At 35.9% G+C, this 11,693-nt stretch overlaps 1 pseudogene; it reads left to right on the plus strand.

The window, feature by feature from the left end:
* Positions 1-992: 992 nt before the first annotated feature.
* Positions 993-2,619, plus strand: LOC125855752 (bZIP transcription factor 17-like; annotated as a pseudogene).
* Positions 2,620-11,693: the final 9,074 nt, after the last annotated feature.

Below are 11,693 nucleotides of genomic sequence, written 5' to 3' on the forward strand. Positions count from 1 at the left end.
TGCAACATGGTCGTAGCAAACATATAAATGTGAAGTTTCACGCTATCAGGCAAGTAGAGAAGGATGGCAAAGTTCAACTTGTTCATTGCAGCTTAGATCAACAGATTGCTGACATCATGACCAAGGCTCTTCCTAAGGGGAAATTTGAAGTTCTAAGGGCTAAGTTGGGAGTGTCCAAGAAAAATCTCAAGGAGGAGTGTTAGAAAATGAGATATTTCTAGATGGTTTTTTGTTTAATGGTTCTTTTTAAATATTATGTTTAGTATGTAAAGGAAAGGTAGTCCTTGTTTTATGGAATATATTTTGTAATAAAGTCAATAGTGGTTGGATATGTATGGTCCTCTACTTACTTTGGAAAAGCTTATGTAGATATGTGTGTGTGTGCGCTTTTTGAAATCTGTATAATGAATGAAAAGAACTGCCGTTGAAGTAAGTCCTTTCTTCTTTCCAGTTTCTAATGCTAACACAATTAGTCAACATTGAATTATTCAATGCTAACGTAACCTTCAAATTCTACAAATTCTTTGTAGAAAAGTGAAGAAATTTGCTGAAATAAATTAGTACTATTTAATGTACTTGATTTTAAAAGCAATTTCAACTCATTATTGAATGGTTGAATACTTGTAGTAAGTGAGAATGGATATGGTCAAGTATTGATTCATGCCTTATATTTCAAATTAATGGAATATGAAATATTATTATTATTATTATTATTATTATTATTATTATTATTATTATTATTATTATTATTATTATTATTATATGATGATGATATGATAAACATTACCAACTAAAACAATCTTACAAAATTATTTTTGAAACTTCAAGAATTTAAATATTTATTTCATAGATATGATATCAACAAAATCTAATGGATCAATCTTAACACCGGCGAAATATAAAACTATAAAAGAAAAGTAACTCTAAGTTTCCTCTCTATTCGTACCCTGTCTCTCCCTAAATCTCTTATCAATTGTTGAAAAACTCTAGATATGGCCGATCCACCACCGTCGGAAAAAGCGAACTTCATCGGGGTGTTCGACTGTCTTGCAGTTAAACCTCTTGATCGTACTTTTTACGCCCTACACATGACCGTAACATACCAAGATAATGTCGAAGATTTCCCTGTGGAATTTCAAAATGTCAATTTCAAGAGCGATGACATCATTCTTGATGAATCATTCAATGATATTTTTCCAAACCCTACCAATGATGATGCATTTCAAAACCTTAGTTGTATGCCAGACTATCTCGGGTCGGTGTTGGGTTTGGACTCAAGTCAGATGAACCCTCATAGCTTTGGTCAACCTGAGAGTCAACTGCTGGGGAGTTCTGATGATGCTTCTAGAATATTCAATTCGACCTCAGGATATTGTCTCGGGGAAGCTCCAGTTTTGAACATATCGGTGCATTTTCCCCTAAATTTAGGAAACAATTCAATAAAAGGTGGAGTTGTAGAACATAAACTCAAATTAAAGGGTGTCAATGCTAATATAAGTAAATGTAGTTTTTTGTTGAAAAGGAAAAGGAGCAGTGAAGACTCGAATGATGTAAGCAAACACCAAAAATCCACTATATTTTCCTTGAGTGACAATGTTAACAATGATGAGGACGAAAAGGTGATGGCTAGAAAATTAGGAACAGGGAACGTGCTCACTTGTCAAGGCAAAGAAAAAAGCATTATGCTAATGAGTTAGAGAATAAATTTAGAATATGTCATTCAACAATTCAACATTTGAATGAAAATTTATCTTATGCAATGGCGGAAAATGTAACTCTAAAGGAACAACTTAGAGGTACAAGTGTACCTGCTCAAGTGCCGCCACCCCCCGGGATTTATCCCTATCCTCCTCCATGGATGTCATATACACCATCTTATATGATGAACCGACAAAGATATCAAGTGCCATTGGTTCCCATTCCAAAGTTGAAATCATAGGCACTAGCACCCGCGCCAAAAAGTAGCCAGAAAGTGGAGAAAAGAAGAGTGAGGTGAAAACAAAGAAGGTTGCTAGTGTTAGCTTCCTTGGTGTGTTGTTCTTCATGATGCTCTTTGGTGGGTTGGTTCCTTTATTGAAACTGAGATATGGAGGTATTAGGGAACCATCTATGAGTGGAGAGTCTTTTGTGAATAGATTTTATGTAAAATATCATGGAAGAGTTTTGACTATTGACGGGCCTGTGAATGAGACAGGTTATTATGGGAAATACGATGGAAAATATCATAGCTCCCATTGTGGCCGGGGAGGTCAGGGTGAAATCAATCAGAAAAATACCAATAAGGATGCGGATGAGTTTGTTAATGTGGGCAATAGTAGTGATCCTCTGGCCGTCTCTCAGTATGTCCCAAGGAACTTGATAATTCAATCTGTATTGGCAAGTGAGAAAGCCATGGCATTTCATAGAAGTGCTGATAAGAAAAATAAGGAGGCAGGCCTCGCAGTTCCCGGTGATTTAGCCCCTGCTATCCCAGAAATCCATCCTCGCCTTTATCGAATTCCTGCAATGGGACAAAGCATTCTTGGATCTGAGGAGAAAGGGAATGTAAAGTCAACTATGTAGGAGTGGTACCTTGAAGGTCTTGCCGGTAAGTGTTGTTCAAGATCTCTAGTCTTCTAGGTAGAATTACCACCACGATGACTTGTTCTCGGCCATAGTCCCATTCTCGTCGATGATCTCTCAACTCCCTCTCTAGTTAGGCCTTTTGTAAGTGGATTTGACACATTATCCTATGACTTTATATAGTCAATTGTGATAATTCCACTAGAGAGTAGTTGTCTAATAGAGTTATGTCTTCATCGTATGTGACGAGACTTCCCGTTATACATAACACTTCCAGCCCTTCCTATTGCAGCTTGACTCTCACAATGTATGCATATAGGGGCCATTGGTTTGGGCCAAAATGGAATATCTTTTAAGAAATTATGGAGCCATTCAGCTTCTTCACTTGCCTTGTCTAAGGCGATGAGTTCAAATTCCATTGTAGAGCGACCTATACATATTTGTTTGGATGATTTCCAAGATATTGCTCCTCCACCAATAGTGAAAACATATCCACTCATGGATTTCATTTCAGTTGACCCAGTAATCCAATTTGCATCATTATATCCTTCAAAAACTGTTGGATATTTGTTGTAATGCAAAGCATAGTTTTGAGTGTCATCTAAGTACCCCAAAACTCTCTTCATTGCCATCTAATAATTTTTATTGGGATTACTTGTGTATCGACTCAATTTACTTATAGTCCAGGCTATGTCTGGTCATGTACAATTCATGACATACATCAATCTTCCTAATACTCTGGCATAATTCAATTCAGACTGACTTTCACCTTTATTCTTAGCAAGATTAAGGTTCACATCAATTGGGATTCTTTTTCCCTTTTGAAATTCAAATACTTGAACTTTTCAAGTACCTTTTGAATATTATGAGATTGAGACAATGCTAGACCGTTAGGAGTTTTGTGAATCTTAATTCCCGATATCAAATCGGCAACTCCTAGATCTTTCATATCAAACTTACAAGCGAGCATACGCTTAGTAGCTATTTTATTAGCATTGTCCTTGCTCATTATCAACATGTCATCCACATATAGGCATATAATGACCTCCTGATTCGGAGTGTCTTTAATGTAGACACATTTATCACATTCATTGATCTTAAATCCATTTGACAACATGGTTTGATCAAACTTTGCATGTCATTGTTTCGGTGCTTGTTTTAGTCCATAAAGTGACTTAACAAGTTTGTATACTTTCTTTTCTTTACCGGGTACTACGTATCCCTCAGGTTGTTCCATGTAAATCTCTTCCTCCAACTATCCATTTAAGAAGGCGGTTTTCACATCCATTTGATAGATTTCAAGACCATATACTGCAGTTAGAGCAATTAACATCTGAATTGATGTAATCCTAGTCACTGGCGAGTATGTGTCAAAATGATCAAGACCTTCTTTCTTTCTAAAGCCTTTGACAACAAGTCTTGCTTTATATTTGTCAATAGTTCCATCATCTTTCATCTTCCTTTTGAAGATCCATTTCGAACCCAAGGGTTTGTTCCCTAGAGGAAGATCAACCAACTCCCAAGTATGATTACTTAAGATTGATTCAATCTCGCTATTGACAGCCTCCTTCCAATAGGTTGAGTCTCTAGACACTATAGCTTCTTTGAATGTTTGAGGCTCACTTTCAAGAAGGAATGTTACAAAATCAGATCCAAATGAAGTAGCTGTCCTTTGACGTTTACTGCGCTTTGGACTCTCTTCATTAGGTTCATTCTCTTTTGTTTCTTCTCGAGGTCATTTAGACCCCCCACTAGATGACTCAAGTCTTGTTTTATACGAATAGACATGTTCAAAAAATTCATCATTATTTGATTCCATTACCGTATTGTCATAAATATCCGGATGTTCAGACTTATGAACCAAAAATCGACATGCCTTACTATTTGTGGCATATCCAATGAATACACAATCCACAGTCTTATGTCCTATTTTTACCCTCTTAGGTATAGGAACCTGGACTTTGGCTAGACACCCCCACACTTTGAAATATTTCAAGTTGGGTTTTCTACCTTTCCATTTCTCATATGTTATAACATGTGTCTTGCTATGAGGCACTCTATTGAGTATTCGATTTGCTATAAGGATAGCTTCCACCCACAAGTTTTGTGGTAAACCTAAACTTATAAGTAAGGCATTCATCATTTCCTTTAGATTGAGGAGAGTCAGGAGCAGTAGTTTGATGGATAATTCCATTTTCCAAACATATTTCTGCAAATGGAGATTCATATTCTCTACCTCTATCACTTCTGATCATTTTGATCTTTTTATCCAACTAATTTTCAATTTCATTTTTATATTGCCTAAATGTATCTATTGCTTCATCCTTACCATTTAGCAAATAGACATAACAATATCTAGTGCAATCGTCAATAAAAGTTATGAAATACTTTTTCCCACCACGTGTTGGTGTTGACTTCATATAAAAAATGTCAGTGTGAATCAGTTCTAAGGGATATGAATTCCATTCAACAAACTTATAAGGATGCTTAGCATACTTTGATTCAACGTAAACTTGACATTTTGATTTATTGCACTAAAATTTAGGCAAAACATTTAAGTTAATTAGTTGTCACAAGGTTTTGTTATTAATGTGTCCCAAACGTTAATTCCATAAATATTTAGACTCCAGGAAGTAAGAAGAAGCAGAATCTTTATTCATATCAACTGCAATTACATTGAGTTTGAAGAGACCTTCAGTGAGGTAACCTTTTCCTACATATATCTCATTCTTACTTACTACAACTTTATCAGAAACAAATACACATTTGAATCCATTCTTGGTAAGAACTGCCATAGAAACTAAGTTCTTTCGCAATTCTGAAACATACAAGTCACTGTTCAAAGTCACCACCTTGCCCGATGTCATCTTCAAGTGGACCTTGCCAGTTCTTTCAACCTTTGCAGCAGCGGAGTTCACCATAAATATCTTCTCGTCTGCTGGTGATGGAGTATTTGATGCAATTAATTCTTTGTTGGCATAAACATGGCATAAGGCACTAGAATCTATCCACCAATCTCTTGGATTTCCAACCAAGTTGCATTGTGAAAGCATTGCGCAGAGATCATCCATCTCTTCTTTTAATTCAGCCAAATTTGCTTGATCCTTCTTCTTGTCCTTCTTGGGACCCCAACATTTAGTAGCCCTATGATAACGTTTGCCACAATTGAAGAAGTTTCCATTGAATTTCTTCTTAGGAGGATTGCTCTTTGGACCATATGCTTTCTTTCTTTTCTTTGAATTTGTGGGATCTTCTTCAACAATATTAACTCCAGATATTGTTGAATTACCACGCGACCTCTTTTCTGCGGCCTTGTTATCCTCTTTGATTCTCAGCCTTACCATGAGATCTTCAACAATCATCTCCTTGCATTTATGTTTCAAGTAGTTTTTGAAGTCCTTCCACAATAGAGGTAACTTCTCAATAATGGCCGCCACTTCAAAAGCATCATTCATAACTAATCCTACATTAAAGATTATGTGAGTATTAAGAATTGACTTAATATGTTCAACATAGGCATTAAATAAACTTATACCTTCAGCAAGGAGATCATGGATTATAACCTGCAGTTCTTAAACTTGGGTGACGATGGTCTTACTGTCTATCATCTTATAGTCCAAAAACTTTGCCACAATGAACTTTTTCATTTTGGCATCCTTTGTTTTGTACTTCTTTTCTAAAGCATCCCAAAGTTCTTTTGAGGTCTTGACACTACTATACATATTGTACAGATCATCTTGAGGCCACTCAGAATATAGTTTTTACACAAAAAATCTAAATGTGTCCATGCTGCTGTCACCAAGAATCGTTCTTCGGTCGGAGTTTCATTCGACATAACAGGAACGTTCTCATTAATGAACCTCTACAGAATCAATGTAGTCAGATAGAAGAACATCTTCTGCTGCCATCTTTTGAAGTTGACTCCAGAAAACTTTACAGGTTTCTCAGCCGGTGCAAGGGCAGCAGTTGAACGATTGTGTGCAACTGATGTTGTTACACCACTCACTGTTCCAACATTTACTTGACTTGAATTTGTCTGTCACAAATGGCAGACAATTTTAGTATGTGAAATACTAATAGTAAAGAATAAATCCTTACACAACTTGCTTCTGATTTAACGATAAAGTTTTTATGTTCTTTTAATCGTTAATCGAATGAATTTTAAAAATTCAAATAGAGTAGAAAACCATAAAGTTTTTAGTCTCCAGAAATCTCAAATACATAAACTATTAAATTTCTTAAGATTGTTAACTCCTGTATTCAGGTTAGTCAAAAAACAGAAATAGAAAAAAGATGAAATAGACAGACATAAAAATAAATTCCAAGTCCACAGAACCCACTTTGTTTCCTTAAGAAATTTAATCCTCTCAAGTGCCCGAGGTTATAGATTAATTCCTCTCAAGATAAAATGGATTAACTATTAGAGAAGTAGCGGTACCTCAATCTTCACTAATTTCAGTGAACGCAAGAACAACAACGAGAGAACACATAGACTCAGTCAATCGACAATTTTGTTTTTGTAAGAAAATGTATGCAAAGAGGAAAAATTTTCAATATTCAAAAATGGAAAAAAAACTCTATTTATAGCCATTTGCAGAAGCAACGCGTGTGTTCAGATAAATCTGTTCTGACATGTCTTTCTAGAACGTTGTGTCTTTTTGGGAAAAATAACATCTTTTCGGAAGGAACAAATCCCTTCAAACGAATTTACCGTTATGCGCGAATTTCAAATAATTCTGTCACACAAAATCAATTATGTTAATTAACTAACATTCTGAAATAATTTATAAGAGAAAGAAATCAATTAATGAGATTGATTAAATAAATTTTGTCCAAAAATATTATCAATCAATCACATCATTTGCCAAATCCAAATCCGAAGCCGAGGTCGAGCGACGACGACGGCACAAGGGGGCACCTTCTTCTTAACCCTTTAAGAACTAAAGGAAGTGTTTTCTAATTTAAGGACAACAATATTCCTTTCTTCTGCCAATATAGGAGAAATGACTCTTCATCTTCAAAGAATGACTTTTCAGTTTCCCTCCAAATTGGTTCCCCAACATTTTCCATTTTCTCTTCTTATTTCCCATTCACAGCTTGATAAAACCCAACAATCCCCCACATAAATGTGGAATGACTATTGTTAAAACATATGCATGAAAAACTTGTGTGTCTTGTAAGTAAGGGTTAATCGTATCTGGATAAATAGGTTTCCCTTTAGCAAGTAACCTCTATGTGTTAGTCAAATGTTGTCTACAATCTATTTTTTTTTTAAGGGCAAACATTGGTTGTTGACTCTGAAGATGCTTTGATTGTTAAAGTAGAAATGGTGGATAAAACTTTTCCTTTAGGGCGAGAAGTTTGATACTGCAAATTTTTTAAGTATGGATGAGTCATGATTGTGGCACAAAAGATATGGGCATTTTTAACTATGCTACTTTAAAGTCTATGTATGAAAAATGGTTGACTAAGGATTTATTGAGATCTCACTGTAAAATTTGTGAGTCATGTCAGATGGGTAAGGTATACAGTAAAGTATTTCCTAAAAGTGCTACCTGGAGGGCAACTGAAAAACTTGAATTAGTTTACACTGATGTGTGTGGACATATGCAGACATCATCTTTGGGACAAAATAAATATTTTATGCTCTTTATTGATGACTTAAAAAGGATGACTTGGGCGTATTTTAACAAGTCTCAAGTATTTTCAGTTTTTGAGAAATTTAAAGCTTTTGTTGAAAGACAAAGTGGTTGTAAGCTGAAGTCTTTGAGGTCAGACAATGGTGGTAAATAAACTTAAAATGAGTTCAATAAGTAATGTGAAGATATGGGGATTGATCACAAGTTGACCATAATATATTCACCTAAATAAAATGGAGTCTTAGAGAGGAAGAACAAGATTGTTGTTGAAATCACTAGATGTTTGTCGCTTGAAATGCAACTACCACAAAGCTTTTGGGAAGAAGTTGTTCATACTAAATCTATGGATGGAAAAACTCCTATTAAGGCATGGAGTGGAATAAGACCATCTGCAAAGTGATAGAAAAGTACAATAATGTAGATAGAGTAGAGTAGAGGCAGTATGTTAAAAAGAAATTTCTTGGCGTTGTTTTTTTCACTGTTGGGGCAATCCTTTTATAAAACAAATACATAGGAAAAACTGAAGCTTAAATATAGGAACTACTACACCAAGATTTTAGCCTAAATACTTGATAAAAACCCACATTTAAAACTACTTCCTAAAGACTAGGAAAAACATAACGATAGACATTTTATTCCTAACGTGACTTATTAAAACTAACACGCTCCCTTAAACTGAAAGCTTTCAAGCTTCAATTTAACTTCATGATCTTGAACTCTTTCATAGTGCCGATACCCATCAGCATTCTCAGATTTTGGAAAGTGAGAAACTTCAGAGGTTTAGTAAAATTGTCCGCCAACTGATCTTGACTTCGACATTACTCTAGCTCTATTGTTCCTTCATTATTGAGATCTCGCAAGAAATAATACGTCACATCAATGTGCTTCCATGTAACACATGATATTTCAATAGCTTGATGGCAGATTTGTTGTCACAGAAAATTGTAGTTGCTTTTTCTTGTTTAAATTGTAGTTCATCAAGAATCCTCCTCAACCAAATAGCTTGGAAAGCACAAGTTGTAGCAACAACAAATTCCGCTTTAGTACTAGATAAAGTGACAATTTTTTGCTTCTTGGAAAATAGTGAAACAACTGTTCTTCCTAGTAAATAAACATAGCCTAAAGTACTCTTTCTGTCGTCTTGATCTCCTGCGTAGTCGCTGTCAGCAAAACCAATCAAATCAGATTTTTCACCCTTCTTGTAAAATAAACCAAAATCTTTAGTTCCTTGTAAGTAGCGAAGGGTTCTTTTGGCAGCTAGCAGGTGCAATTTTGTCGGGCTCTCCATATACCTGCTTATAAAACTTACATCATACATGATGCCGGGACTTGTGGCAGTAAGATACATCAAACTACCTACAATCTGCCTGTAGAGTGTGTTGTATACCTTATCTCCTCTTCCAGCTTTGTTTAGCTTCAGGCGAAACTCAACTGGAGTATCGGCGGGATTAATGCAATTCTTCATCTTGAATCGGTCTAAAATTTCTCACACATATTTATTTTGGGAAATAAATATCCCGTCTTCAGATTACACTACTTCTAAACCAATAAAATAATGCATCTTATCAAGATCCGACATCTCAAATTCAACCATCATAGATCTCTTAAAATAAAAAACATGGCACTATCATTCCCAGTAAATATAAGATCATCAACGGTTTTTTTAGTAAGTAAATATTTTATTTACCAAAGTGAGCAATTTAGAATAACCAACCAGCAGGCTTGGACACGAAACCCCAAGCTCTACCAAGCATCACATTTTAATAACTATCCCTATGCATTTAGGGATATGCATTGAGTTGTTGTAGTCTACTTCCTAATCTAGCATGTTGAGATCCTCTTTTTATTTTTAAAAATTCTACAGTTGCGTTCTATCTACAAGCAGGAAATGGTTCCAGCTAAAGTCATCTTATACTATTTCGACCCTTCAAGTATGTGAGTGCCCATTGAACTTCTTCATACCATTTTAGAACAAGTCTATGTATTCCTTGCCATGCTAACAACTTGGTCCATACTCTTGCATTGAATGAACAATCAAAGATTAGGTGATGGATATTTGTTTAATGCAATATATAATGGATATTTGTTTAATGCAATACTATATATATATATATATATACTCCTTTTTGCCCATAATAACTATGTATCCATTTCACCCACAACTTCTCCTTCTTTTTGCAGAGAGTCCACAATAGTTTCCCAATTGCAACATTGTTCGTTGTGTGAACTTCCAGAAAATTCATACCTCCGCAATCTTTGGGCCAACATAACTTCTCCCAGGAAATAAGTGTTTTTTTAAAAAAAATCTCAACATTCCCTGTCCACAAAAACCTTCTACAAATACTTTCAACAGCATGCATGATCTTCTTAGGAAAGGCAAACATTTGTGCCCAGAATATCTGAATGGTAAACAAAACATTCTTAACCAATTGTGCCAGGTCCCTCTCCCTCGACCAAGGAAACTCCACGAAGCCTCCCACGGTCCGTGGTCATGACCACGAGCCGTGGGGATGGCCGTGGAGTTTGAGGCAGTCACTCCAAATTTGGGGCAGCCTTGGCCTTAGGCCCTTTTGTTTGGCACTCCTCCCTTAGGCCTTAACTCATAGACCACCATAGCACACCTAGATGGTCTACTAACTTAGGGGAATTCATTTTATACCTCATTGACACTACGTTTAGGCCCTAGTTCAACCTACGAAATTTCCAGGGTGTTACAACAACAAAATCCATCATATCCAAAGTAACCAAATCTACCAAGTATGAAGGCCCTCAAACACCATCGAGCAAGAACGATACACATGGGTCACTACGATAGGCTCCCTAATAGGAGTGGAAATATGAAGGAGAGTATGAAGAGTATCACAAATCAAATCAAGCCCTAATGCAAATTTAACAAATATATAAGAACAGGTGGACCTCGGATCAAATAAAACAGAAGTCATATGTTCATAAATGAGAATAGTACATGTTATCACGGCATCAAATACCTCAACCTCAGATTTAGCTGGGAGGGCGTAAAATTGACCTCTATCATTAGTCTGAGTGACACCTCAAGTCGGCTATGCCACTTTCCTCCCCGCATTAACATTTCCTTTACCTCTACTATTGCTTAACATCCCTCTACAACTGAAAAGTAACAAACTCCCTGTAACGACCCTTTCGAAAGGATACTACCACCTAAGCAAGAAAACTACTTAAATACTTGCGACATTCAAAAGAGATTTACTATGGCCATATTGATTGTAGTTTAGTAGGGGGATTAGGGTCATAAAGGGAAAAATTTTAGATAAGGATGTGCATCTTGTCCATTTAAACATTTATGTGATGTCAAAATTGATATGGCATGGAGTTTCAATTTATGACGGAAAAACCCTCCCAAAAATAATTTAAGCAAATAACCGATGGGCTTTTCATGCATATATTATCTTCACACTAAAGGATGAAATAACATGAATATTACCCACTTCGGAGTACCGAAATCAGCCCGTCATG

This window comes from Solanum stenotomum, chromosome 2 (assembly GCF_019186545.1).
Source record: "Solanum stenotomum isolate F172 chromosome 2, ASM1918654v1, whole genome shotgun sequence".
Taxonomy (NCBI): domain Eukaryota; kingdom Viridiplantae; phylum Streptophyta; class Magnoliopsida; order Solanales; family Solanaceae; genus Solanum; species Solanum stenotomum.